We start from the raw sequence: 27596 nt of genomic DNA, 5'->3' as shown, positions 1-27596 counted from the left end.
TTAAAATTCTCTGTATCCACTCATATTTCTCAGACATATCCACTCATCGACATCTCAGAGACACAAGCATTCATCAACATCTCACAGACACAACCATCCATCCACATCTCACAGACAAAACCATCCATCCACATCTCACAGACACAAGCATTCATCCACATCTCACAGACACAAGCATTCATCCATTCATCCATATCTCACAGACACAGCCATCTATCTACAACTCACAGTCACAACTATCCATCCACATCTCACAAACACAGCCATTCATCCATATCTCACATACACAACCGTCCATCCACATCTCACAGATACAACAATATATCCGCATCTCACAGACACAACAATCCATTCCCGTCTCACAGACACGGCCATTCATCTACATCTTACAGATATAACTATCCATCCACAAATCACAGACACAATCATACATGCAAATCTCACAGACACGACCACCCATCCACGTCTTACAGATATAACTATCTATCCACACTACACAGACACAGCCATACATGCACATATCATAGAGACGACCATACATCCACATGCACTCAAACATACATGTACATAATATACTCGACCATACATCCACATCTCACAAATATATCTATCCATTTTCATATCACTGACACAAACTTCCATGCTTATCTCATAGACACAACCATCCATCCATCCACATCTCACAGACACAACCATCCATCCACATCTCAGACACAACCATCCATCCACATCTCACAGACACAACCATCCAACCACATCTCACAGACACAACCATCCATCCACATCTCACAGATACAAACATCCATTATGTACCCTTATTACGGTTGGAGTATTTATATTCATCACATACCCTGGAATTTGGTTACGTCTGTTTTTGATAATCTAATATACATTCAAAGATTATGTTAGCAGAGAATTGACCTATCTGTGTTCATGTTTACTTATTGAATGTAGATGTTCAAAATGCAGTGAGATTAAGAGAAAATTCCTCAACCCTGAGACGAATTTGTAGTTCTTCTTGCTGATGCCAGATGATCTGATTCGGCTTCGGAAAGCATCCTGACAGAAAACGAATAACGAAGGCTGTGTCTAACTCACCAGTTCGAAAAGATTATACGCAGGCGCATAACACCGTCAGCAGATGACAGGAAAACAGTAAAGATGACGGACTTGTATTGAAGGAGTACCCATCTTAGTGTAAATACATTTGTTTACAGGACCTGTACTTCAACGCTAGATGATTCATACATGAAACATATCACTGACCCGAACATGTACAGTAGTCTACATGTGAACTGCCACAAACTTAAACTTTCGTCTTCATGCACATCCATACATGACAGCACACATCTTTCCACGTATTTACACATAAATTTGCTTGCACATACGTACAGTATAATCAAACATTAAAACGCCTGCACACTCATACACCAACACATAAGCATATATATATATATATATATATATATATATATATATATATATATATATATGTATGAGTTGGTGTATATATATATATATATATATATATATATATATATATATATATATATATATATATATATATATATATATATATATATATATATATATATATATATATAATCCATCTCAACTCATCAGCCTGTCCCGACCGAAGTGGGGACGATACAGCCAATGTATCTCTACCAAGAGGCTTAGGCTGTCTAGCAGAGACTGTATGTAGGGTAAGAAGTGCTTGTAAGTGTAACTGTGGTGCTGGAGTGGCATTGGATGTGTGTGTAGTCTGTGAACCAAGTGTATTCGGCCCGCGCAAGCCGACTGGATGCAAGCATACTTTATAGTATGCGACACTGGTTCAACCACAACACCCCTTGTGTCCGCCAATGCAGTACGTGGCCTGAAGAACGCTCCCAATGTTTATTACCCTGGCGGGGCCCGAACCCTCGTTCCTAAGTGTACGAAAACGCACGCTTTACCACTGTACCAAGAGGCTCCTTATCTATCTATCTATCTATCTATCTATCTATCTATCTATCTATCTATATATATATATATATATATATATATATATATATATATATATATATATACATACTGCAAAGATAGATAGCGAGAGAGAGAGAGAGATAAAATTCCATGTGCACATAGAAATCACTTTCCATATTCACACACACACACACACACATATATATATATATATATATATATATATATATATATATATATATATATATATATATATATATATATATATATATATATATATATATATATATATATATATATATATATATTGCCAGACGCCTCAATCCCGTTTGGGGTGGCCACAAACAAATCGCCTCCAAGTCGCCCTGTCCCCAGCCATTTCACTCCCCTGCTCCCAACTCACACCCCCTCTCGCAGATACCTCTTCACCCCATCCCTCCATCTCATCCTCGGCCTCCCCCTCCCTCTTTCCCCCTCAACCACACTCACATACACTCTCTTCGTCAGTCTTTCACCCTCCATCCTCTCCACATGGCCAAACTACCTCAGTGTGTTCCTCATAACGCTTCCTATCACATCCACATCAACACCACAACGCTCCTTTATATCCTCATTCGTCAGCCTGTCTCTCCATGTGACTCCACAGGCTCCACTTAAATAACTCATTTCCACTGCTCTCACTCTTGACTTGTGTCCTTCCAACAACGTCCAAGCTTCACTTCTGTAAGTTAGAGTTGGTATCACAATACTGTCATGTAGTAACTTTTTCACTTCCATGCTCACTTCCCTGTTTCTTATCACTGCTTTCAAAGAACCAGCAACCTTTCTTCCCTGCTGTACCCTTTCAAGCACTTCACCCTCCAAACCTCCGTCCTTACTCATCACACTACCCAAGTACTTAAACGTACTCACATTTTCCAATTCCTCACCATCCAACCTCGCTGTACATTCACTGACTTCACCTCTCTCAAAGACCATCACTTTACTCTTCCATACATTCACCTTTAGATTCCGTTTCTTACACACTATCTCAAACTCATCCACCAAGCCTTGCAGCTCCCCTTCATCTTCACTCAACAACACAGTATCATCTGCAAACAACAGTACAGGGAGTTTCCAAACACTATCCTCTCTCACCAGGGCCACTCCAACATCCACTACCCTACCTTGTACCTCTTTTATTATCCCATCCATGTACAGATTGAACAACCATGGAGACATAACACATCCCTGTTTCAACCCAACTTTCAAAGAGAAAAATTCACATAGTTCACCATCCACACGCACTGCAGCCTTCGCACAATCGTACATACTCTTCACAGCATTCAACAACTTCCCGTCTACTCCATATATTCTTAACACTTTCCACAATCCTTGTCTATCCACCCTGTCATATGCTTTCCCCAAATCCATGAAAGCCGCATACAACTTCTTTCCCTTCTCTAGAAACTTTTCCACTAAAGATCTGAGAATGAATATCTGATCTACACAACCTCTTCCCTTCCTAAAGCCTCCCTGTTCTTCTCCAACTAATTTCTCTGTTCTTTCTCTAACTCTGTCAATAAGTATCCTACCATACACTTTTCCTATTATACTAAGAAGACAAATGCCCCTATGATTACCACACACTTCTTTTTCCCTTTTTCCTTTGTACAAGGGAATAATTATACCTGACTTCCAATCCTCTGGGACTCTACCTTCCTCCCAGGCCAATCTGCACATCTTCCACATCCATTCTACTACTATCTCTCCCCCATGCTTCAGCATTTCACCACACACTCCATCAATTCCTGGGGCTTTCCCTGATTTAACTTTCTTGTGCTTCCACAACTTCTATCCTACTGATTTCTTCCTGTCTTCTCACCTCCCTCCTTCTCCCAGCCATTCCCTAGCCACTTATACTCGCATTACTTCCATCCTCTACGTTCAACAATTCCTTAAAGTGTTCTCTCCATCTGCTCACTTTTTCTCCCTTCTCCACTAGTAATTGTCACGAATCAATTCGCGACATTTCCGTTTTGTGAGAAGCCACGAACTATTAGTGGAAAACTCACTGTGTATCGCTCAGTTAACCGTTTCTCCCTCCATTTCGGGGTACACTTTTCAAAACATTCGTCACTGTTTTCAAGAGTGACCGATTTAATGCACGTCACTAAGTGCTGTACTGAGCGATACTATTGTTTTTTTATCGTTCGCCTCTGCTTGCCTAAACCGTTAGCCACGCCTTCTTCTGGTAGCTTGTGCGTCCTGCCTATACATTATTTCAATTCAGTCCAGTTGTTGCTGCGACGGAGAGAGGTCCTGTGCGAGCAGTGTGAGGTCAGCTAGTACCCAAACTCCACAGTTCTTCAGTACTTCCATCCTAGTTCAGCTTGGGTGATACGCAGCATTCATCGACTATAGTATTTCCTTCTTGTATTTCCCTAGTTATAAGAGTTTAATTAAGGTGTTTTTCCTAGGCGTAAGTATTTAGCTTTTGTGCGAGTGAGTGAGTGCGTCTCATTGATTCAATTTGAATTGTAACGTTAAATTTATTTTTTTGTAACTAATAAATTTAACAGTTTTTTCCTTGAGCTTAATGTAAAGTAAAATCTTGTTTCATTTCTCCATAATTAAGCTTATTTTCCATATAGCTCCTAGCTTGCATAAACGTTTGCTTTCATAACTGGTACTTAGACCAGTCTTGTGGTATTAACTTAAAATCCGTTGTGCCAGATAGGAGTTAATGCATCAGCAAGAACCTGATGTTATTATTATTAGTATTAGTTATTTATTGTCAGGGGTGATGTAACTTTCTCCAGAAGCTAACAGTACAGTAATTCAGCAATTGTGAGTAATTAGTCTCTGCTGTGTACTGTTGAGAAAGTTTGTAAATTCTCGTTCTGAGAGAATCGTGCGAAGCAGGCCAGCGTAGGGTAATCGTTGTTTGATTTAGTAAGACAATCATTGTCCCTGCTCTTCAATATTATTGAATATTATTATCAATTAAATAATATTTAAGCATATATTTCAAAATTACCGTGATTTTATAAAAACCCCGTGACAATTGGCGACCTCATTCCAGGATATTAACTCCTAGCTATAAAGCTATTCACAAGATAGTGCTCACTCATTCATATTTAGGTATTTATCATTAAAGTTTATAGGCACAAGCTTACTGGTGTTTACCCTTAATTTAGCAAGTGAATTTTGCTTTATTAATCAATAGAATACTTAACTCTAGTTTATTTTTGGTAACGCCAGACGATTTTATTCGCTCCTGGGAAGTCGCCGTACCCATTGTGTTTATTATTGAGTCTTCCCAGTCATTTACATTTTTTATTTATCTTTGCCAGTTAACTAGATGAGACTGGTCACCACTAGCTTGTGTCTGTACTCTTTACTTGTGTCATTAGTATTCGTCGCTAAGCAGTCAGTACTCAGTTTCGGTTACTTAGTAAACTGAGCTAGCATCATGGCAGCCAGTGCTTATGTACAGGAAGCCAAAGATATTGGTCTCACAGACCGAGAAAAAATACAGAGTTACGTTCTCTCACGGTTCAATTACGAGCAAGAACGTGAGAAAGATGCTCGTGAAGAGCGTAGGATTCAGCGCGAATACGAGAGAGAACAGCGCGAATACGAGCGAGAACAGTGTGAACACGAGCAAAAACAGCGCGAACTCGACTTGGAACACGAGCGAGAACAGCGTGAGGAACGAGAGAGAGAACGAGAACACGAACGTGCCGAGCGAGAAGCACGCAAAAAACATGAACTTGAAGTGCTGAAGCTCAAGCGAGATTCCTTGGCTTCAGACACGTCTGGTGCAGTTGGTCCAAGCTCCACGAGCGTTCTCCCTGCACATGTCCTGGCGACCCCACGCATCAAGCTCCCTTCATACAAGGAAAGCGAGCGAATCGAGCCGTACATAGCTCGTTTTGAGGACATGGTAGACTTATATCAACTGGATGAGGCAGCTAAGCGGCTTCAGTTTCTTAGCCTATTTGAGGGCCCTGCCCTCGATATTCTCCACAGAATTCGTGGAGACAATCTCACATATGAGATGATGAAAGCTGCACTCATTAAGGCGTATGGTCTCACAGTAGACGACGCCAAAGTTCAGTTCATGCGAGCTCGTCTCCAAGACAAGGAGACAGCTGTTCAGTTCCTTGATCGTCTCACAGCTTACTTAAATGAGTGGATGGAGAAAGATGAAACTCCTTCCACGCGTGAGGGGATAATTGACCTTATGCTGCGTACACAGCTAGAGAGGTCGTGGCCTGCTGAACTTATAGCACAGCTTAAGATCTGCCAGGTGAAAGATGCCAGCCAAATGGCAGAGAAGGCTGATGCATTCTTTACTGCATACGGGTATCAAACTCGTAAGCAAAACACCTGGGGCAGAAAAGATACTGCCAAGTCTGGGAAGCCGTCTCAGACTGAATCCCAGCACCAAGGCCGTTCTCAGAGTAATGGTCAAGGTCCAAGCAAACCACAAAAGGACCAGGGGCAGAACACTCAGAAACCTGAGTGGAAGCGGTACAACAAGTACCCTAATCAGCAGCAGTATCAGCCACGCAACCGACCGTCGGGACAAACTTTTTCACCACCAGCTCAAAAGAGGCAGGAAGCGAATGCAGCCTTCATTCCTCAGCAGCAGCCTGGTGGTCACGTCCCTACCAGTGTGGGTACTTCCCCACAGTTCACTAGTCCCACAGTGACAGTGAACCCCCCTCCACAGATAGCCAATGTTCCATCTTCCCAATATAACCCTCAAGGCACAATGTTTGCCACATCAATTCAGCAGCCTCATGAGTGGCTAGCTGCTTCCTCCACAGGCCCTCCCACAGGTGATAGTACCTTCCTTGTTCAGCCAGGGTTTGTGGGAGGCATTCCTGTGAAGGTCCTGAGAGACAATGGTTCCTCAGGTTGCTCTGTTGAGCAGAGTTTAGTTCGGTCTGAGCAGTATACAGGTCGACAGATCCATGCAAAGCTTATTGATGGATCAGTGAGATTGTTCCCTGAGGCATGTATCCAGGTGGCATCTCCATTTTATACTGGTACGACACTTGCAGTTATCATGCCAGAGCCTCTATTTGACTTTATAGTAGGCAATATTAATGGAGTCAAGGATAGTTGCTCCGATGACGCTACTCAGACTTCGGCTGCTACGGTAACACGAGCCATGACTGAGGCTCCAGACTGTGTCACCCCAGTGATCATTGAATCGCCGCAAGATCTGATGTGTAGTCAACTTGTTGTGCAAGAACAACAATCTGACCCGACACTTGCTACCGTGCGGAACAAACAAAAGGGTCGAGTGATAAAGTATTCATGGAGAGGTCGAGCCAAGTTCCTTAGTAAACAAGGACAGCTCTACCGTGAGTCACGAACACCCGAGGGCGAGGTTCGACTGCAGTTTGTCGTTCCCGCCAAGTACCGCCTAGCTGTGTTACAATGGGGTCATTGTTCAGCCTCAGGAGGTCACATGGGCAAAAGGAAGACCCAGGGCCGTATCCGAGCTGACTTTTTCTGGCCAGGGATGGGACGAGACATAGATAGTTTTGTCCGTTCCTGCAGTGTGTGCCAAAGTATCACCACTAATCAGGGACATGCCCTTCCTGTGCCATTCATAACCACACCCATAATCTCTGAGACAGTTGAGAGACAGGGTAGTGGTGAAGTGGGTGCAGACCTGACGTCTCGCCCACTGGCCCCACAGGACACATTATGTCCAGGGCCTGTACATACATATTATGTACCGTAAGTTAAGGGGGAAGTTGAGAGGCAGCTTGAGGCTATGGAAGACCCAAGTTTGCATAAGGATTCTCAGCTTTCCGGTACTAATATAAGTTTTGTATTGTAGGTTAAGGGGGAAGTGAGAACTCCGCAGAGGCGACTTGAGGCTATGGAAGACCCAAGTTTGCACAAGGATTCTCAGCTTCCCGATACTAATATAAGTACTGTAGGTTAAGGGGGAAGTTCGAGAGAGAACTCCGCAGAGGCGACTTGAGGCTATGGAAGACCCAAGTTTGCACAAGGATTCTCAGCTTCCCGGTACTAATATAAGTATTGTACTGTAGGTTAAGGGGGAAGTTCGAGAGAGAACTCTGCAGAGGCGACTTGAGGCTATGGAAGACCCGAGTTTGCACAAGGATTCTCAGCTCCCCAATACTAATATAAGTACTGTAGGTTAAGGGGGAAGTGAGAATTCCGCAGAGGCGACTTGAGGCTATGGAAGACCCAAGTTTGCACAAGGATTCTCAGCTCTCCGATATTAATATAAGAACTGTAGGTTAAGGCACAGGTTGAGGACCTGTGTGCGGTTCGAGGCTATGGAAGACCCGAGGTTGCACAGGGATTCTCAACTTGCTGACATAATCGTGTGCTATAATTAATGGCGACCTCGAATGTACGAAGCTTAGGCTGTCACTCGTATTTTTCAGCCAGAGTGTACTTTTCGTAGCATGTACTGATTGCTAGGCAGAGAGTAATTGTAACATAATAAAATTTTGTCCCATTGACACTTTTGATGCTCCACCTCAATTGGTTTTGCAGGTTCAGCAATGGGTGTAGCAGTTTTGCTGTGCGGCCCAGCTGATCGTCTGCCGCACGCTGCCGCCTCTTCTCCTCTGCCTTCGTCGTCGCCATATTATTTACTGTGTCATTTTACACGTAGGTACAGTTACACTACAACTGTCACACCTACACCATGTATTACATACACCACGCTACACAACAATTAGCTGTCAGTGTAAATGTAGCGACTTTTCGCTCAGTTTGACCTGAGTACAGGATTTTCACCATCGTCACGGAGTTTTTCCCTCAAGCTTGCTTTTATTAACGTAAATACGAGGTTTTTTCGCTCACTGGCGACTGCGACTTTCTCCTGTAGCAGGATAGCACACACACCACAGTGTGAATCTTGTGTGAATGACTTAGGATGTATACATATATATATATATATATATATATATATATATCCACAAATTTTTTCCCATAAGGAAAAAATTTAATTTTGTAGGGGCGTAATGTCACGAATCAATTCGCGACATTTCCGTTTTGTGAGAAGCCACGAACTATTAGTGGAAAACTCACTGTGTATCGCTCAGTTAACCGTTTCTCCCTCCATTTCGGGGTACACTTTTCAAAACATTCGTCACTGTTTTCAAGAGTGACCGATTTAATGCACGTCACTAAGTGCTGTACTGAGCGATACTATTGTTTCTTTATCGTTCGCCTCTGCTTGCCTAAACCGTTAGCCACGCCTTCTTCTGGTAGCTTGTGCGTCCTGCCTATACATTATTTGAATTCAGTCCAGTTGTTGCTGCAACGGAGAGAGGTCCTGTGCGAGCAGTGTGAGGTCAGCTAGTACCCAAACTCCACAGTTCTTCAGTACTTCCATCCTAGTTCAGCTTAGGTGATACGCAGCATTCATCGACTATAGTATTTCCTTCTTGTATTTCCCTAGTTATAAGAGTTTAATTAAGGTGTTTTTCCTAGGCGTAAGTATTTAGCTTTTGTGCGAGTGAGTGAGTGTGTCTCATTGATTCGATCTGAATTGTAACGTTAAATTTATTTTTTTGTAATTAATAAATTTAACAGTTTTTTCCTTGAGCTTAATGTAAAGTAAAATCTTGTTTCATTTCTCCATAATTAAGCTTATTTTCCATATAGCTCCTAGCTTGCATAAACGTTTGCTTTCATAACTGGTACTTAGACCAGTCTTGTGGTATTAACTTAAAATCCGTTGTGCCAGATAGGAGTTAATGCATCAGCAAGAACCTGATGTTATTATTATTAGTATTAGTTATTTATTGTCAGGGGTGATGTAACTTTCTCCAGAAGCTAACAGTACAGTAATTCAGCAATTGTGAGTAATTAGTCTCTGCTGTGTACTGTTGAGAAAGTTTGTAAATTCTCGTTCTGAGAGAATCGTGCGAAGCAGGCCAGCGTAGGGTAATCGTTGTTTGATTTAGTAAGACAATCATTGTCCCTGCTCTTCAATATTATTGAATATTATTATCAATTAAATAATATTTAAGCATATATTTCAAAATTACCGTGATATTATAAAAACCCCGTGACAATTGGCGACCTCATTCCAGGATATTAACTCCTAGCTATAAAGCTATTCACAAGATAGTGCTCACTCATTCATATTTAGGTATTTATCATTAAAGTTTATAGGCACAAGCTTACTGGTGTTTACCCTTAATTTAGCAAGTGAATTTTGCTTTATTAATCAATAGAATACTTAACTCTAGTTTATTTTTGGTAACGCCAGACGATTTTATTCGCTCCTGGGAAGTCGCCGTACCCATTGTGTTTATTATTGAGTCTTCCCAGTCATTTACATTTTTTATTTATCTTTGCCAGTTAACTAGATGAGACTGGTCACCACTAGCTTGTGTCTGTACTCTTTACTTGTGTCATTAGTATTCGTCGCTAAGCAGTCAGTACTCAGTTTCGGTTACTTAGTAAATTGAGCTAGCATCATGGCAGCCAGTGCTTATGTACAGGCAGCCAAAGATATTGGTCTCACAGACCGAGAGAAAATACAGAGTTACGTTCTCTCACGGTTCAATTACGAGCAAGAACGTGAGAAAGATGCTCGTGAAGAGCATAGGATTCAGCGCGAATACGAGCGAGAACAGCGCGAATACGAGCGAGAACAGCGTGAGGAACGAGAGAGAGAACGAGAACACGAACGTGCCGAGCGAGAAGCACGCGAAAAACATGAACTTGAAGTGCTGAAGCTCAAGCGAGATTCCTTGGCTTCAGACACGTCTGGTGCAGTTGGTCCAAGCTCCACGAGCGTTCTCCCTGCACATGTCCTGGCGACCCCACGCATCAAGCTTCCTTCATACAAGGAAAGCGAGCGAATCGAGCCGTACATAGCTCGTTTTGAGGACATGGCAGACTTATATCAACTGGATGAGGCAGCTAAGCGGCTTCAGTTTCTTAGCCTATTTGAGGGCCCTGCCCTCGATATTCTCCACAGAATTCGTGGAGACAATCTCACATATGAGATGATGAAAGCTGCACTCATTAAGGCGTATGGTCTCACAGTAGACGGCGCCAAAGTTCAGTTCATGCGAGCTCGTCTCCAAGACAAGGAGACAGCTGTTCAGTTCCTTGATCGTCTCACAGCTTACTTAAATGAGTGGATGGAGAAAGATGAAACTCCTTTCATGCGTGAGGGGATAATTGACCTTATGCTGCGTACACAGCTAGAGAGGTCGTGGCCTGCTGAGCTCATAGCACAGCTTAAGATCTGCCAGGTGAACGATGCCAGCCAAATGGCAGAGAAGGCTGACGCATTCTTTACTGCATACGGGTATCAAGCTCGTAAGCAAAACACCTGGGGCAGAAAAGATACTGCCAAGTCTGGGAAGCCATCTCAGACTGAATCCCAGCACCAAGGCCGTTCTCAGAGTAATGGTCAAGGTCCAAGCAAACCACAGAAGGACCAGGGGCAGAACACTCAGAAACCTGAGTGGAAGCGGTACAACAAGTACCCTAATCAGCAGCAGTATCAGCCACGCAACCGACCGTCGGGACAAACTTTTTCACCATCAGCTCAAAAGAGGCAGGAAGCGAATGCAGCCTTCATTCCTCAGCAGCAGCCTGGTGGTCACGTCCCTACCAGTGTGGGTACTTCCCCACAGTTCACTAGTCCCACAGTGACAGTGAACCCCCCTCCACAGATAGCCAATGTTCCATCTTCCCAATATAACCCTCAAGGCACAATGTTTGCCACATCAATTCAGCAGCCTCATGAGTGGCTAGCTGCTTCCTCCACAGGCCCTCCCACAGGTGATAGTACCTTCCTTGTTCAGCCAGGGTTTGTGGGAGGCATTCCTGTGAAGGTCCTGAGAGACAATGGTTCCTCAGGTTGCTCTGTTGAGCAGAGTTTAGTTCGGTCTGAGCAGTATACAGGTCGACAGATCCATGCAAAGCTTATTGATGGATCAGTGAGATTGTTCCCTGAGGCATGTATCCAGGTGGCATCTCCATTTTATACTGGTACGACACTTGCAGTTGTCATGCCAGAGCCTCTATTTGACTTTATAGTAGGCAATATTAATGGAGTCAAGGATAGTTGCTCCCATGACGCTACTCAGACTTCGGCTGCTGCGGTAACACGAGCCATGACTGAGGCTCCAGACTGTGTCACCCCAGTGATCATTGAATCGCCGCAAGATCTGATGTGTAGTCAACTTGTTGTGCAAGAACAACAATCTGACCCGACACTTGCTACCGTGTGGAACAAACAAAAGGGTCGAGTGATAAAGTATTCACAGGGAGGTCGAGCCAAGTTCCTTAGTAAACAAGGACAGCTCTACCGTGAGTCACGAACACCCGAGGGCGAGGTTCGACTGCAGTTTGTCGTTCCCGCCAAGTACCGCCTAGCTGTGTTACAATGGGGTCATTGTTCAGCCTCAGGAGGTCACATGGGCAAAAGGAAGACCCAGGGCCGTATCCGAGCTGACTTTTTCTGGCCAGGGATGGGACGAGACATAGATAGTTTTGTCCGTTCCTGCAGTGTGTGCCAAAGTATCACCACTAATCAGGGACATGCCCTTCCTGTGCCATTCATAACCACACCCGTAATCTCTGAGACAGTTGAGAGACAGGGTAGTGGTGAAGTGGGTGCAGACCTGACGTCTCGCCCACTGGCCCCACAGGACACATTATGTCCAGGGCCTGTACATGCATATTATGTACCGTAAGTTAAGGGGGAAGTTGAGAGGCGACTTGAGGCTATGGAAGACCCAAGTTTGCATAAGGATTCTCAGCTTTCCGGTACTAATATAAGTATTGTATTGTAGGTTAAGGGGGAAGTGAGAACTCCGCAGAGGCGACTTGAGGTTATGGAAGACCCAAGTTTGCACAAGGATTCTCAGCTTCCCGATACTAATATAAGTACTGTAGGTTAAGGGGGAAGTTCGAGAGAGAACTCCGCAGAGGCGACTTGAGGCTATGGAAGACCCAAGTTTGCACAAGGATTCTCAGCTTCCCGGTACTAATATAAGTATTGTACTGTAGGTTAAGGGGGAAGTTCGAGAGAGAACTCCGCAGAGGCGACTTGAGGCTATGGAAGACCCGAGTTTGCACAAGGATTCTCAGCTCCCCGATACTAATATAAGTACTGTAGGTTAAGGGGGAAGTGAGAATTCCGCAGAGGCGACTTGAGGCTATGGAAGACCCAAGTTTGCACAAGGATTCTCAGCTCTCCGATATTAATATAAGAACTGTAGGTTAAGGCACAGGTTGAGGACCTGTGTGTGGTTCGAGGCTATGGAAGACCCGAGGTTGCACAGGGATTCTCAACTTGCTGACATAATCGTGTGCTATAATTAATGGCGACCTCGAATGTACGAAGCTTAGGCTGTCACTCGTATTTTTCAGCCAGAGTGTACTTTTCGTAGCATGTACTGATTGCTAGGCAGAGAGTAATTGTAACATAATAAAATTTTGTCCCATTGACACTTTTGATGCTCCACCTCAATTGGTTTTGCAGGTTCAGCAATGGGTGTAGCAGTTTTGCTGTGCGGCCCAGCTGATCGTCTGCCGCACGCTGCCGCCTCTTCTCCTCTGCCTTCGTCGTCGCCATATTATTTACTGTGTCATTTTACACGTAGGTACAGTTACACTACAACTGTCACACCTACACCGTGTATTACATACACCACGCTACACAACAATTAGCTGTCAGTGTAAATGTAGCGACTTTTCGCTCAGTTTGACCTGAGTACAGGATTTTCACCATCGTCACGGAGTTTTTCCCTCAAGCTTGCTTTTATTAACGTAAATACGAGGTTTTTTCGCTCACTGGCGACTGCGACTTTCTCCTGTAGCAGGATAGCACACACACCACAGTGTGAATCTTGTGTGAATGACTTAGGATGTATACATATATATATCCACAAATTTTTTCCCATAAGGAAAAAATTTAATTTTGTAGGGGCGTAATGTCACGAATCAATTCGCGACATTTCCGTTTTGTGAGAAGCCACGAACTATTAGTGGAAAACTCACTGTGTATCGCTCAGTTAACCGTTTCTCCCTCCATTTCGGGGTACACTTTTCAAAACATTCGTCACTGTTTTCAAGAGTGACCGATTTAATGCACGTCACTAAGTGCTGTACTGAGCGATACTATTGTTTCTTTATCGTTCGCCTCTGCTTGCCTAAACCGTTAGCCACGCCTTCTTCTGGTAGCTTGTGCGTCCTGCCTATACATTATTTGAATTCAGTCCAGTTGTTGCTGCGATGGAGAGAGGTCCTGTGCGAGCAGTGTGAGGTCAGCTAGTACCCAAACTCCACAGTTCTTCAGTACTTCCATCCTAGTTCAGCTTGGGTGATACGCAGCATTCATCGACTATAGTATTTCCTTCTTGTATTTCCCTAGTTGTAAGAGTTTAATTAAGGTGTTTTTCCTAGGCGTAAGTATTTAGCTTTTGTGCGAGTGAGTGAGTGCGTCTCATTGATTCGATTTGAATTGTAACGTTAAATTTATTTTTTTGTAATTAATAAATTTAAGTTTTTTCCTTGAGCTTAATGTAAAGTAAAATCTTGTTTCATTTCTCCATAATTAAGCTTATTTTCCATATAGCTCCTAGCTTGCATAAACGTTTGCTTTCATAACTGGTACTTAGACCAGTCTTGTGGTATTAACTTAAAATCCGTTGTGCCAGATAGGAGTTAATGCATCAGCAAGAACCTGATGTTGTTATTATTAGTATTAGTTATTTATTGTCAGGGGTGATGTAACTTTCTCCAGAGGCTAACAGTACAGTAATTCAGCAATTGTGAGTAATTAGTCTCTGCTGTGTACTGTTGAGAAAGTTTGTAAATTCTCGTTCTGAGAGAATCGTGCGAAGCAGGCCAGCGTAGGGTAATCGTTGTTTGATTTAGTAAGACAATCATTGTCCCTGCTCTTCAATATTATTGAATATTATTATCAATTAAATAATATTTAAGCATATATTTCAAAATTACCGTGATATTATAAAAACCCCGTGACAGTAATCTACCATTTTTATCTTTCACTCCCCTGCTAACTTCACTTCCACCCTGTCTTACTCTTTTCACCTCTCTTCAGAACATTTTCTTACAGTCCCTCCACTTTACACTCAAATTCCTTCCAAATTCCTCATCCACTCTCTTCTTACTCTCTCTCTCTCTCTCTCTCTCTCTCTCTCTCTCTCTCTATATATATATATATATATATGCAGATACGAGTATACTACTTACACACAAACTTTTCGACCTACATACATTTACAACAACATTCGTAAAAAGGCTTGCACATTCACATTAACATACTCATACATATATTATGAGCTACAAACACATCCAGGTCAAGAAGTAAGTATTAGCTGAAAAGTATGTAGGAGCAATATGTAAATGGTATTCATAGCGTGATGTGCATAGGTTATACTGATCCTTTGTGAGATAAAGGTACAGGAGAGAGAGAGAGAGAGAGAGAGAGAGAGAGAGAGAGAGAGAGAGGGAAACGCACGAGGAAAATGTTAAAATAATATTGGCACTAGTACGGTTTAACCATACTATCCCACACCCCATTTCTGTATTGCCTTTATCCTTCCTTTCTAACCCACCTCATACCACCCCTTTCGTTTAAGGACTTCCGCTTACCACGTCCTAACTGAGCCTCACTGCCGGCAGTTAAGCTCATCCTGAGTCATGCCAAGTGGACACTAACGCATCCAGCTTCTTCATCTTTGTTCAACATTGAGAAACAAAAGTTGAATGCACTTCCGGCTACCAACCTCCCCCCCTTTTTGCATGCTTTTAATCATCATCATCATTATCATCATCATCATCATCATCATCATCATCTCTCTCTCTCTCTCTCTCTCTCTCTCTCTCTTTCTGTTGAATAGCTTAATTCTACATGCCTCTTTCCTCCCTACAGCCCACCTCCCACCATCTACCAGCCTACCAACAGATACTTTGATAACCACCTCACTCTCCCCAAAATTCCATACATCTTTCTCAGGTTCTTTCTACTGCATCATTCATATAGCTTTCCTTCCTTCTTTGTTCTTTCTCACATTTAATCTCACCCCCATTTTTTACAACTTTTCTTCCTCCTGCACTCTTATTCTTCCTCTCACTCTTTTCTTCCCCTATCTCATCTCTCAGCCCTAATTCTACATTTCATTCTTCTCCCCTCCCTCTCTCTTCTCTCATTTGCTTTTCTTTCAGCCTTTATCCTTTCTTTATTCTTGTCTTTCTTCTCATTTTTTCTTACACTTTCTATCCCTTCTCATTTCTCATACCCCCTTTCAGTCTCTTTTTTTTTTTTACAGTATCAGCTGCTTCCTTCTTCCTTGTCATTTCCCTTGCCATTCTCCCTTATTTTAACTGTTCATCTGTTTTTCCTTCTAATCTCTTCTGTCTCTGTGTACTCTTAGAATTTTTATCCCTTTTCCTGTTCCCTAGCAACCCATATTCTCAGTTTTGTTCCATTTTTTTCTTGTTTTTCACCCTCGCCCTCTCTTTCAGCTTTTTTCTTCAGCCTGTCCCCACATCTTACCTCTCTTCTGCGTTTCATTATATCTCCATTCCCTCCTCCTTTCCTCTCAGTTCCTTATTTCCCCTCATTTTCCATTCTTCCTACATTTTCCCTCTATCTACCTACCTACTTTCTTTATCCCTGTCCTCTCGTTTTCCCTCCCAGTGTTATCATCCTCTCTTTCATGTCTGTCTCTCCACCTTCCTCTTTTCCCCTCCTTCCTTCCATCTTTCTTATCAGTTTCATGTCCACTTTCTTCCCCACCATTTGCCTGTCTCTTTCTTTCATTTTCATCTATGCATACCAAATTATTTTCTAGCACTTACTCTTCCTTTTTATTTCTCCTTAACCCCAACTTTTCATCTCATTTCTGGAGTTTTTCTCCTTTTTAGTTTATCCCTCTCTTTTCTTCTCTTTTATCCTTCTTAGCAAATTCCTATCCTATTCTAATGTTAGTCACTTGTTCCATCACTTCTTCCATTAGTTATCTCTTTTCCTCCTTACTTACAATACTCTTCCTTAACTACAGTACGGTTACTTATTTTTTCTCCTTTCTCATGTCTTTCTCTACTCTTCTTTCCTTTCTAATCTTTCCCATTTCTTGCAGTAAGTAGCTCTAGTTTCCCTCCAACTCTTCTTTCTTCTTTTCTTTTCGTTTCTCTTTTTACCCTCTATTCTTTAATTTCGTCTTCCTTCGGTCGTGTCCTTTCTTTTTCATCTCACTTTTTTCCTTTTCCTGTTTTTCCTTTAATATCATCTATTCCTTCTTCGACTTCCCTGCTTTTCTTCCTCCCATTGCACTTTCCTCACTCTACTATATTCTGTCTTTTCCCATCCTCTCTTCTGTTCCTCCTTTCCTTTACCTCTCTTTTTTTTTTCCTCTCTCTCTCTCTCTCTCTCTCTCTCTCTCTCTCTTCTTTCTTAACCCCTTCCATAGTTGCAGAGCCTTTCCCTCATCCTATTCTTCTCCCCTCCATTTTCCCTTCCCTTTCTCCTTTCTCCTTCCTCCCTTCTCTTAAATTCTGTCCTCTGCCCTACTTCTATCTTGTCGCTCTCAACTTCTTAAGGGCGCCTGCACCTGAAGTACTGCTTTCAATTTCGATAACCATAATACAGAGACGATATTGGGAATCAGGAGGGTACAATGCAGGGCAATACAAATGATACCTAGAATGAGATACGAACCATACGAGGAAAATTTTCAAAAGCTAAATCTGTAAAACTGATCACAGCAGACTATGAAGGATGTGATTCAAGTATATAAAGTTTTCAAGAGCTGATAATACGATAGGTGCTAAATACCGTACTGTAGGTCGGTCAACTTACACGACCGATGATGATTATAAGATTATTGCTAAACGTTTCCAGTGAAATGAAGCAAAGATTTTTTTTTTTTTTTCAGTACGGTTGTAAATATATGGAACAAATATGGTCGACTGCACTACAGTAATAACATTTAAACGTTTCTCGGACAGTATGTAGCTTGGGATCTCCAGCTAAACACAGTTACATGTGAATACTATGAAAATGTAATTAATTATTTTCCTTTCTTCAAGATTACGGATAATTCAGCAACAGCTCATCTTTTCGAAGACAATGTTAGTTATCGTTTATATACTAAGGAGGTATAGAATTTGTGTAGACAGTAGTTTCTCAGTTCATCCTTTCCTATGATATTTTTATGAGTGCTTTGTGCTGTATCGTGGTTCTTCGTACTTTTAATTGACGGCTTCGGCTGAATGGACTGGTTGGCTGAGGATCCTACTTATTTTACTGTCCTTATCCTCGACTCACAGAAACAGATATCATAGTTATAGTCTTCTTTTCAAACAGTCAACCTGTAAATGGCCCTTAGGTCTGTTGTTATTTCTTTCCTTGGCAGATTTATGCATTCTCATTCAATCCTCCCAGCCCTCTCCTCTTCCTCTCCTTTCACCTTTCATTCCCCCTACCCCTCCTTTTCCCTCATATTCCCACGACTCTCCCCCTCCTTCTCTCTCATCTCCCCTTTTTCCATCCTTTCCTATCTTCCTTCTCACCTCTTCCTTCCCTCTTCCCTTTCGTTTCCACTCTTCTTTTCAGCCATTCCTGCTCTCCATCCTCATCGTCTTGTTCCCCGCTTTCCTATCTTCCTCCCTATCTCCCCCATCCTTTCCCTCTACCTGTCCCTTTGTTCCCTCCCTTGTCCCGCTGAATCTCACGGATGATCGAAGGAACTCACTAATGGACATAATTAATAAGCTTTTATCACCGAGGAGATGGCGTAGGAGTGAGGAGAAGGGGGAGAAAGGGAGAATGGGAAAAAGGCAGTTAGGGGAGGGAGAGAGCAGGTGGGAAGAAACAAGATAATGGAAAAAGAGGAATGTAGGAAGCGAGGGAAAGAATGAGAAAGGAGAGAGAAAAGGAGGAAAGGAGAGGGAGAGGGGAGAGAAAGAAGGTCGCGGAAAATGGGAAAGGTTAGGAGTGAGGGAGGCAAATAGAATAAAATTAGAAAAGGAGAGACGTAGGGATGATAGAAAGCAGGTACAGAAGTAGTAGAAGTTAGGGAGGGAGGGAGAGATGGGGCAGGGAGGAAGGAGGATATCTAAAAAGGGAAGGAATGCGCTTAGTGAGATAAAAAAAAAAAGGATGAAGGAAAGCAGAGACCGGAGGATAGGGAGGTGTCAAGAGAGAAGGAGAATGGTAGGAGGAAAGAATGTAGACAGAAGAGAATAAGAGAGAAGGAAAGAGATATGTAGCGAAGGAAGAAAAAATGGGGAGTGAGAGGCAATCAGAGAAGGAGGGAGATGAAAACAAAGGTGAAGAGGGAATTAGGGGGGGAGAGGGCTAGAGAGAGAGAGAGAGAGAGAGAGAGAGAGAGAGAGAGAGAGGGAGGTGAAGATGGTGGGAGGCAAGGAGAGAAAAGTGGGTGGGGGTAAGATTAAACTACAAACGCACGTCATCGTAGCCAAGAGGTTTTTATACCAACTATGTCAAATGATTTTACTCGGCTGTAGAGACATCCAACGTAGCCAAGAACGTCTTTTAATGTTTACTTGTGCTATCAAGTGACTATTTTGTTTTTCTCTGGAAGAACTTCTTCAACTGAAGGCGTTGATAGTGTTGACTCTTTCACAATGGCTGCAGCAGGACATCCTCAAACACATGGCAGACTTGGGCCGAAGGTTACAGGCTGACGACTGACCTAAACAAATCCACCATCAGAGTCATTACCAGCAATAAACATGAACTTGGGTACTCCCCTCACATCATAATTAGCTGTGTTCGTGTGCCAAAAACACCTTCCACTAAGATCCCTGTAGTGACATTTGACACCGGACTCATCTTTAAGGACCGAGTACAAAACATCGAGAGGTGGTACACCCCCAAACCCAATGCATTCAGGACAAATACAGGACTGAACATTGGTGAAAAAAAATATAAACAAGTACTCCCCATACACTGCAAATACCACATTATACTAGTGCTGTCCTTCATCGGCATGGGATTCGAACTTTTTACTAGTCACTAGAAAGCCTTGGAAACCATACAGAACAACGTCATATGCATTCCCACTAGCTGTACCAAAACAACCCCCACGGTTCACTTACACTATGAAACCAAAGTCCTCCTTGTCAGAGACTACCTTGATATGAGAGAAACACAATTCTATGCAGCAGCCTGTGCCAATATACGACACCCTCGTCATTACATGACAAAGATACACAGATATATCGCACCTCCAGGCATTCCAGCAAAAACAATGATATTGCATCAACCTACCCCTTATTTGAGCAGGGCAATAAAACGCCCTGCTCAAAACACTATTACAATTCCCAAATCTGACATCCACCCATCCAAGGAGTCCTTAAACTGATACGATCGAGCTAATCTAGCTTGGCTTAGAGCAGGTTATCACCCAGCCCTCTCAGTTACCAGCTAAGATTTGGGTTGCGTGGGATCACAGGTGAAACGCGCCCTGCTTGTAGGATAGGCCCACACAATTTAACACACTCAATGGAGCACTCCACGGCACGTGCCATACTCAACGCAGACACATCAGCGGTGCAGGGAACCTCTGGGACAACCCCATAGAAACAATTGCTTGCCTGTAGTCGACGGGTATGCTCGATCAGACGGGCCAGGGTTGAGCAACAACATCGATGACAACAATACTGAAAGCCGTCTAAAACGCCTCTCTGGTGTCTAGAATGAGATAAATAAAGCGTCACTGCAATGAAGGAGTTAAGCAAGAAGGCCTCCGTCCGTCTACTTATCCAACCATCAATCTCATCAGCCAAAGCCGAAAGGAAAAAGTTTAGGCCGTTCCACCCGGAAACGAATTTTTAAAGTTTACTCTTGCTGTCTATAAAGAAGTTTCTTAAATTTCGGAAAGATATATCGAAATAAGATGCTAGATATTGCCTTTTTTAAAACGGACTGAAGAAGTAAGAATGAAAACAATGAAACTTAGGAAAACAGTGTTAAAGAAAGGACTGAATAAGAAAGAGGGAGTGAGAAGAAAGGAGGACTGGGAAATAAGAAGGAATGGATGGAAAAAAAGGAAAGAGGATAGTGAGAAGCAGTGAAATATACCAATATATATAGTAGTAAATTGGAAGAACTGGGGAAGATGGGAATAATGGATGGAAAGCATTGAGAGAGAGAGAGAGAGAGAGAGAGAGAGAGAGAGAGAGAGAGAGAGAGAGAGAGAGAGAGAGAGATCAAGGCTACAGGAGGAAGAAGTTAGGAAGAGCGTGAGGATAAGAGAAAACTAGAAATGAGATAGATATATATACAGAGAGAGAGAGAGAGAGAGAGAGAGAGAGAGAGAGCTATGCTCTAAGCGATGGCGATACCTGGTGGAAATCTCTTGATGCTAGGGACGACGGAGACCAAAATAAGGACGAGAGAGAGGAAGGATGTTAGGGATTAAGAAGAATTGAAAGTGAAGATACAAGGGAGGGAGGGAGACGGAATTATAGAGACAAGAGGGAATAGGGCATGAGGAGGAACAGAAAGGAAATGAATGGGGAGAGTGAAGGTAAGAGGGTAGGGAAAGAAAGACTGAGAAGGAAGGAGAATGAGAGAGAATATATATATATATATATATATATAGATATATACATATATATATGTATATGTATATATTTGTTTATATAATTATATATATATATATTGTTACGGAACAGAGAAAGATAATGTACACTTTAAGTGAGAATACGAAGAGTCACTACTGTCCCGTAAAGTTCCAGGTTCAAAACAAAAGAGTTAGGTAAAATGACAAGTTAAAGTTTAATGCTTAAATTAACAACAAAACATTCAGGACTCATAAAGATAATGTAATGGCAAATAAACAGGTTAAATATATGGTTAACTGCAATAGCCTCTATTAACACGAAATTAGCAAGAATAAATTTATCTAAGTCAGCCCTGATAAAATGAGATACCAGATAATACTCAGTGAATGCCAGATAAATAATTACAGATACAAACTATTATCAAAAATGACTGACATAAAGATCCATACATGAATTACAAAAACTTCACTAGGCCTACAAATTAAACTTATGCTATACAGTACAAGAAAAAATGCAACAACAGTTATACTCAAATTACACACAGCTGCTAGATGGTTGGAGATTTCTTGAGCACTCACAATAATAATATCTGTACAGGGGAGGACAGAGATGTAAACAAAATGAGGAGCAGATCTAAGTGGCAATGATGCAGAGACTGAGCTCATTATATAGGGGCCAGGAGAGCTTGATACAACTTGTAATGAGGACGCGCAAATGAAGCCATGGGGACAAAGAGATGACAATCCCGCAAAGTATAACAGAGATGTCGACTTACTCTACTATAACGGTAGAAGGGGGGGACTGAGGCAGAACACGCTCGTGATCAAACATGCAGCAACTGTGCGTTAAAATTACACAAAGGATGATGAAATCATAGGCTATGTAACACCTCCCCACAAAGAAAAAAGAAATTTACAAAGGAAATTTCTTATTACTCTAAAACAATCTGTATATGGCATTACAGACCATGCAAAGGTCTTTCCTAATGTTACAAAAAATGAGATCTCCCTAGCACGTTCAGTCATAGGTACTTGCCAGTATCCCTTTAACAAATCAAACTTACTTATGTACCTAGCTTTTCCAATCTTGTCTATGCAATCTTCCACGCGAGGGAGAGGGTAAGTGTCTGTTTTAGTTATCTGATTAACACGTCTGTAGTCAATGCAAAGCCGCTGTGACCCACCTGGCTTAGGGACTAGAGTGATAGGAGAACTCCACTCGCTCTGACAGGGCTCAATCATCTTGTGGTCCAACAGGTAGCCAAGCTCCTTCTGGATGAGAGGAACTTTCACTGGGTTCACACGGTAAGGAGGCAATTTAATTGGCTTTGCGTCTCCAACATCGACATCATGCATCAACACAGTGGTTCTTCCTGGAGTAGCACGGAACACTTGCGGGTACTCCTGCAGTAATGCCGAAAACTCCTGCCTTTCCTTGGGAGGTAGATGAGAAAGCTTAGTCTGGAGATCATTCATGATATCAGGATTCTTCCCCAAACTATCGGTCAGGCACATACTGCATGGGAGAGCTTCACTTGCAGACTCGGGTGGAACAGCTACAGTGCAGACTGGATTATTTTCGTCCCGCCTGTGTTATAATTTTAGCATGTTGATGTGACAAAGTTGCTTGCTCTTTCTACGATCTGGTGTGGCGATGACATAGTTGACATCACTGAGTTTCTTCTCCACGAAATAAGGACCACTAAACTTGGCTTGAAGAGGTTGCCCATGAACTGGTAGCAGAATCAAAACCTGATCTCCTGGCTGAAAGTGGCGTAACCTGGACTTCTTATCATACCAAGTCTTCATCTTCTCCTGAGCAGCTCCTAAATTCTCTCTCGCCAGCTGTAAAGCAGTGGACAGCCGTTCTTTGAAATTCATCACATACTCCAGCAGGTTGACGTCATCTTCCTCCGACAGCCAGCATTCCTTGAGTAACAAGGGGTCCTCTTACTTCATGGCCAAACAGTAGTTCAAAAGGTGAGAAGCCCAGTGATTCATTTGGAGATTCTCTTGCAGCAAACACAACGAATGGAAGACCTTTATCCCAGTCTTTCTGATGTTCCAAACAGTATTTCTTGAGCATCGATTTGAGTGTTTGATGATATCTCTCCAACGCTCCCTGGGTCTGGGGATGGTAAGCTGAAGACGTGATCTGGGAGATGCCCAACTCTTTCAGAGACTGCTTGAAAACGTTTGACATGAAATTACTTCCCCGGTCTGACTGTACCTCCTTAGGCAGACCAAACTTTGTGAAGAACCCCAGCATTTCCTTAACCACGTTCTTTGCTGAGATGTTTCTAAGTGGAATGGCTTCAGGATAACGAGTAGCCATGTCAATCATGGTCAACACATAAGAAAATCCTGAAGAAGTCTTAGGAAGAGGGCCCACAATATCCACCAACTGACGGGTGAAAGGCGCCTCAAAAGGAGGAATGGGAACTAGAGGTGCAACCTTTTCGGTCTGATTACACTTCCCCACAACTTGACAGGTGTGACAAGACTTACAATACCAGGAAACATCCCTGAAGATACCTGGCCAGTAGAAGTGTTTCAAAATGCGTGCCACAGTCTTCCTCACTCCAAGGTGTCCTGCCAAACTGGAATCATGAGCCACTCTAATGATATCCTGCCTACAAACACGAGGGATGACAACTTGATGTACAACCTCCCATTCACAGTCGGCTGATGCTGTTGGGGGTCTCCACTTCCTCATAAGTACTCCTGACTTTACATAATAACAAGTAGAAGCACCAGCTGACTCTTCCTCACTGCAAGCAGAGTTAGCTAGACCTTTCAACTCAGGGTCAGCAACCTGCAACTCAACCAACTCTTGACGAGACAAATTATCAACACTACGGGGTACTGCCTCATCTGGTGAGTGGTCCAAATTAGCAAGAAAAGTGTCAGCTAGGATAACATCATCATCATCATTATCCTCTAAATCACCAGTAACTTTAGACTTAGCCCTAGTGACAGCACATGCAAGAAACACATCAGGGACATCACGATCCTGGGACACAGCCACTGGCTCACTAGACAACTGAGGAGCTGGACACACTTGACTTCCACCAATATCATTTCTAAGTAAGAAAGTTACACCTGACATTGGGAGTGTCTCAACCAACCCAACCATAACGGAACCATTAACAAAACCAGACTCTAAATTCACTCTGCACAGAGGGATAGAGAAGTAATTATTCCCTACACCTTGTAAGATTACAGTTTCATCAGAGGAATTAACATTAGAGCCTAGAACACTGGTCAGCATAAGGGATTGGCAAGCACCTGTATCACGATATATTTGAACTGATTTCCTGTCATTACTGTCCATAGGACTGACAAAACCATCAGACAGGAAATTAGCACATGAACTCTTGAGAGTGTCACCCACGTTACTGCTCAAAAGAGGAGCTCCATCATGAGAATTTAAGTTACCCCTCAAAGCAGGTTCAGTTAACTCAGTTAAAGAATTATGGGAACTCTCAAGGGTGGACACTAGACCAATTGACTGAATATTTAAAGACTCCTTTTTGTTCACATCACGCTGTCTCCTGAAACATTTCTCCGTAGTATGACCAAGCTTACTACAATAAGTACATTTACTTTTCTGAAATCTAGAGGTGAAGCTGGTATTTACTTCCTGAGAAACATCATCCTTATTCTCTTTCCTGTTACCTGTACTCTGAGTAGAGGCAACGTACTTACTCTCAGCTTTCCCTTTTTCCTCTAAAATATCTCTTGTGAGTGAGAACATACTCATCAGCTAAAACTGCAGCATCAGACAAATTATCTATTCTTTTCTCATCAAGATATAGGCTTACATCTTTATAAATACACCTTTTGAAATCCTCCAGCAAAATCATCTGCTTAAATTTACCAAAATCAGAATCAACATTCTTAGAATTTAACCACTGCTCTAACAGATCTTCTTTGATTTTTGCATACTCAACATGGGATTGCTTATCTTGCTTGTAAGTTGTCCTAAATTTTACTCTATAGGCTTCAGGAACAAGCTCATAGGCCTTAAGAATCAAGCTCTTAACTACATCATAATTATCAGACTGATCCTGAGGCAAAGATGCATAAGTTACTTGAGCTTTACCGGTGAGAACAGTTTGAAGGAGTACTGGCCAATACTCCTTAGGCCAATTAAAACCTGTAGCTACCCTCTCAAACAACTGAAAATACTTTGTTAAATCAGATTCATTAAAAGGAGGGACAAGTTTAACATTTTTAGCCACATCAAAATCATCAGAGCAAGATGATCCAGTTCCACCTTGTTTCATGCGATACTCATGGTCTGCCTGAATCCTGGCAAGCTCAACTTGTGCCTGTATCTGTGCCTCCTGAATCCGAACCTGAGATTCCGCCTCCTTAGCCTGAGACTCAGCCTCCTTAGCACGTGCTTGAAATTCCGCCTCCGGATTACGAGCCTGAGACTCCGCCTGCTTAGCATTTGCTTGAAATTCAGCTTCTTTAGCACGAGCCTCCTGCAGAGCTAGCTGTAACTTAGCTAATTCAATCTGCGTTTGCTCATTTGGAGGAGTTACATTAAACAAGCTTTTATTAATCATGCCAACAATTTGATCTTTAGAATGATGAGAGTGAACTGCAATTCCCAATTGTTGAGCAACAAGCTTAAGTTCATTCTTTGTTCTGTTTTCTATATCACACACTGTTTGCACATTTGACAAAAAGTCCTTGGCTTCATCAAGTGTAGTAATAGTAGACATAATTAATACAGTAACAGTCACAAAATATCAAGCAATATCCTTATGATAATATCCTGAATATCCTGATATGAGGTCGCCAAATTTATGTTACGGAACAGAGAAAGATAATGTACACTTTAAGTGAGAATACGAAGAGTCACTACTGTCCCGTAAAGTTCCAGGTTCAAAACAAAAGAGTTAGGTAAAATTACAAGTTAAAGTTTAATGCTTAAATTAACAACAAAACATTCAGGACTCATAAAGATAATGTAATGGCAAATAAACAGGTTAAATATATGGTTAACTGCAATAGCCTCTATTAACACGAAATTAGCAAGAATAAATTTATCTAAGTCAGCCCTGATAAAATGAGATACCAGATAATACTCAGTGAATGCCAGATAAATAATTACAGATACAAACTATTATCAAAAATGACTGACATAAAGATCCATACATGAATTACAAAAACTTCACTAGGCCTACAAATTAAACTTATGCTATACAGTACAAGAAAAAATGCAACAACAGTTATACTCAAATTACACACAGCTGCTAGATGGTTGGAGATTTCTTGAGCACTCACAATAATAATATCTGTACAGGGGAGGACAGAGATGTGAACAAAATGAGGAGCAGATCTAAGTGGCAATGATGCAGAGACTGAGCTCATTATATAGGGGCCAGGAGAGCTTGATACAACTTGTAATGAGGACGCGCAAATGAAGCCATGGGGACAAACAGATGACAATCCCGCAAAGTATAACAGAGATGTCGACTTACTCTACTATAACGGTAGAAGGGGGGACTGAGGCAGAACACGCTCGTGATCAAACATGCAGCAACTGTGCGTTAAAATTACACAAAGGATGATGAAATCATAGGCTATGTAACAATATATATAGATAGATAGATATATATATATATATATAGATATATAGATATATATAGATATATATATATATATATATATATATATATTATCAGGGGTACCAAAAAGGTGAACATCCTAATCCTATTTGATTTATTTCAGTCTTTCTTTCTACTCCAGAAACACAATGTGCCTCTTATGCTTTTGAAAGGGGATTATTAGAGGTCCAGGAACTTTTTATTCCAGCTTTCGCAGACTAACCCACAATATTTGTGCGCACTTATTTACTATTACCCGTGACCTCAACTGACCTCCGACCGGTGACCTCAAATGACCTGGGAGGTCAACTTCACATAGTCTCTGTCCAAAATGGAGGTCATGTGAGTCTCCATGCCAAAAATTGGTATGCTGGGTTATCGTTGGAGCGTGTATTACCGGTGACCTCAAATGACCTCC

The sequence above is a fragment of the Coenobita brevimanus genome, chromosome 101 (genome assembly GCF_032717465.1).
Source record: "Coenobita brevimanus isolate Jiangsu-jjx chromosome 101, ASM3271746v2, whole genome shotgun sequence".
NCBI classification, from domain to species: domain Eukaryota; kingdom Metazoa; phylum Arthropoda; class Malacostraca; order Decapoda; family Coenobitidae; genus Coenobita; species Coenobita brevimanus.
The sequence above is the reverse complement of the archived record's forward strand: the minus strand, read 5'-3'. Positions refer to the sequence as shown.